A 3,984-nucleotide genomic window follows, 5' to 3' on the forward strand; every position below is an offset into this window, starting at 1 on the left:
CAACCAATTAATGTATAAAGTACATAATAAAGTATTGTTCCATCATAAAGAAACATGAAATTATATATTTGCACCTAAATAGAAGGAATTAGAGACCATCATATTATATGAAATAAGCCAGACTTGAAAAAGAAAAATATATTATGTCTTCCCTTTTATTGGGAGTCTAGACCTAAAGAAAGCTTTAACATATCGGGACTGTGGTTCAGTGGTAGAGTGCTTGCCTTGCATGCATGAGGTCCTGGGTTCAATTCCTTAGCACCACATAAGCAGAAAAAGCCAGACATGGCACTGTGGCTCAAGTGGTAGAGTGCTAGCCTTGAGCTGAAGAGCTGAAGGACAGCACCCAGGTCCAGAGCTCAGAACCCATGACCAAAAAAAAAAAAATTTAACATATGTAAATGATGGGCTTTTGGGGGGAGACGGTGGAGAAACAATGTAAGAAGAGAGAGCAAAAGGAGATGGTGATGGGGGAAGTGAATATGATCAAAATATTGTATATGCATGTTTGCAAATAGAATCATGAAACCCAATAGAGTAGCCAAAAAGGGAGAAGAGGGATAAGGAAGAGTAACAGGGGGTTGAATTTGATCAAATTATATTATATTCACATATAGATATAACACAATGAAACTCTTTCATACAACCAATATGCATTAAATTTGCTATAAAGTTGAAAATATTTGCTTCATGTTCTTTCCAGAATTCTCAAAAAAACTTTCCCAGCCACAAAAGTATCTTAGAGAACCAATGTTGCTTTCAGGATCTTTTTAAAATCTGTGGGCTTTTTTAAAATTATTTTTTGCTTCTCACTGACATTTAGTGATCAGGATGCAGATTCTGCTAGACTTCCTGCACCGCTTTTGAAAATCCTTACTTGTACATGGATGGATTCAAAATCCAGCTCCCCATCACCTCTGATGCAAAGCATTATTGCAGTGTTCAGGGATATTGAGTTGTGGAGGAATGGGACCTCCCTATAAATAGATAAAAGATTGTATTTTTCTCTTCACCAGGAAATATACTGACATTTTTGTTCATTTGTTTTGGTGGGGAGGGGTATCTCTTTGCAACAGTGTGTCATCAATACCAAAGCTACTGCAAGTAGAGACATCACAGCATTCATCTACACTTGTATCTGGTTGAACTCACAGTGATTCTACCTCTAAGTGCTAACACCTAATTTCTAGTGTAGCCTTGCCTGAGGTCTTACTGAATGAGACATATTTGATAATATTGACTATTTTTCCTCTGTGCCTCCTTTAGATTGCAGCTCCTTTAGACTTAAGTTCCTTGTGATCACAAAATATTTGTTTTGGTTTTCTTCATAGTGAAAAGTTTGACTTTATTTTTGCTATGGAAACCATGGAACTACTGACCTAAATAAACAGTATTCTTTTTCAGATGAAACATTTATTAATAACCATAAGTCTCTCTTAAGGTTTCCATTCATTTGTCATCTGTGTGTGTGTGCATGCATGCACACGTGTGCACACACATGCACACACCAGTACTGGGGATTGAACTCAGAGCCTTATACATTTGTTTGGCTTTTCTGCTCAAGACTTATGTTCTACCACTTGAGCCACACCTCCACTTTTGGCTTCTTGCTGATTAATTGGAGATATGAATCTCATTGACATTTCTGCCCATTTCTGGTTTCAAATTTTGATCCAGCCTCCTGAGTAGTTAGGAGTGAGCCACTGGCACTTAGCTCTCCCTACTTGTTTTGTTTTAATTTTTATTTTTTTATTGTGAAAATACTGTACAGAGGGGTTACAATTACATGGGCAAGATAATGAGTACATTTCTTATCAAGCATTGTAGCCTCCTCCTTTGTTTCCCCTTCCTATCCCTTCCCATCCTCCCCCCCTAACCCCCCCACCCAATCCTCCCCGCCCACCCCCACCAAAGTTGTAAAGTTCGTTTTCGACATAACGACTTGTTGCAATGGATTCACCTGTATCCCTATTTAAATGACTTGTTTTTTCCCTTCCCTTCCACAAATTATACTGACATCAAATACAGCGAAAGCAGGGGTTATACTGTGGGAGAAGGGCATACAAAGCAACAAAGAAATTATCTTATAAATGTGTTAGAAACAATCGCATGAAAGAAAAAAACATTTGAATACATCTCTTAGGGTTCATTTCCCTAACATCACCTTATCTGACCTTTTCTGCTTGACTTAGACATATACTAGATATTGCAAATAAGGGAAACCATGGGACCTGTTTCTTTGAGCCTGGCTTACTTCACTTAATATAATTTTTTCCAAGTCTTTCCATTTCCTAACAAATGGGGCAATGTCATTCTTTCTGATGGAGGCATAGAATTCCATTGTGTATATATACCAACTTTTCTTGATCCATTCATCTACTGAGGGGCATCTGGGTTGGTTCCATATCTTAGCTATAGTAAATAATGCTGCAATAAACATAGTTGTGCTGGTAGCTTTAGTGTGGTCTTGTTTGTAAACATTTGGGTAAATGCCCAAAAGTGGGATTGCTGGGTCATTGGGGAGCTCTTTGTGGAGTCTTTTGAGGAACCTCCATACTACATTCCAAAGTGGCTGAACATCCCTACTTGTTTTGAATAGATCTGGATAATTGTGTTAAACCTTCATGGTTTTCATCCCAGTGAAGTTCTTCTTGGAAGGTTTTAGTTCTTGAAACTCCACTGGCTCTAGTTCAAGATCCTTTTTCAGAATTATTTCTCCCAAAGTGCTAGGAAACAAGCCCTGAGCCAGTGAAGACCCAGGAATCCAAGACTGCACTAACCCAAACTAGGATGTGAGAGGCAATGAGTCTCAGAAGAGCTGCCAGATCTGCAGTTTTCTCAGGAACACCTAGTGGTTCTCAAGCCTGAGATGGTGGGACAGGAGGCAGTTGATGTGGGTGAAAAGGTGAGAAGTCCATTGCTCTCTAGAGTTAGATGGATGGAGGAGGAAGTATCCTAGAGGGGAGGCTGTGTAAGAGCCACCTCTTACACAGAGTTGGGGAAGAAGACTGTTGTGAAAAGAAGACTGGCCACTGACCAATAGCTGTAATGTTGCAGATCTTCAAGGAAAAAACTAGCCCAAAGGAAATTCCATGGCTCAATTGATCAACAATTGATCAATTGAGGGAGACACATGGGTCTAGACCAAGGGGAGAAGATGTCTGTGGATATCTTAAAGAAAGGGCAAAGCATAGACATTGGGCATAGGCTGTAGCCTATGGGCAGAAGCCACTGTCCAATTCCAAAAGGCTTATCTATCACAGATGTGCATTAAAATCCCAGCAGGGTAGACACAATCAAGTCTTCAGGGCTGGAAAGGCCAGAGCATCAGGATTCCTGAGAAAGCAGAATGCATACACTGTTCATTTTAGAAGGATATTCAAGAAGCCACAATTGTCACAAAGAAAGGAAATTCATGGTAAGTGACAGAAGAATTTTAACCATACAGTTGTTGTTGTGGGCTTCCTTCCTTCTAGACATTACTCCTTGGTTAAGTAGCGAGCATCAAATCTACACTACAACCATTTAGAGATGAAAACAATGGAGTGTAGGCTTTTGAGGGGTTTCTCTAGATCTGGAGAACCTCAGTATCTTTGCTAGAAAATGTCTGGAGAATTTGGACTTAGCGTGTGTGTTTTAAACTCTCTATTTGATGCTGAAAGGGAGGGAGGAAGGGTGGTGAACAAATATGCTATACGCTATAGAGAAAATGACACTTGTGGGCAGGGATGGGAGGGGGAAATAGGGGAAAACAAAAGAAGGGGTGACATCGGCAAAAAGAAAGAAAGAGGGAGAGAAAGAAAGAAAGAAAGGAAGAAAGAAAGAAAGAAAGAAAGAAAGAAAGAAAGAAAGAAAGAAAGAAAGAAAGAAAGAAAGAAAGAAAGAAAGAAAGAAAGAAAGAAAGGGAAGGAAGGAAGAAAGAAAGAAAGAAAGAAAGAAAGAAAGAAAGAAAGAAAGAAAGAAAGAAAGAAAGAAAGAAAGAAA

The sequence above is a fragment of the Dipodomys merriami genome, unplaced genomic scaffold (genome assembly GCF_024711535.1).
Source record: "Dipodomys merriami isolate MVZ:Mamm:240054 unplaced genomic scaffold, mDipMer1.0.p SCAF_10, whole genome shotgun sequence".
NCBI lineage: Eukaryota > Metazoa > Chordata > Mammalia > Rodentia > Heteromyidae > Dipodomys > Dipodomys merriami.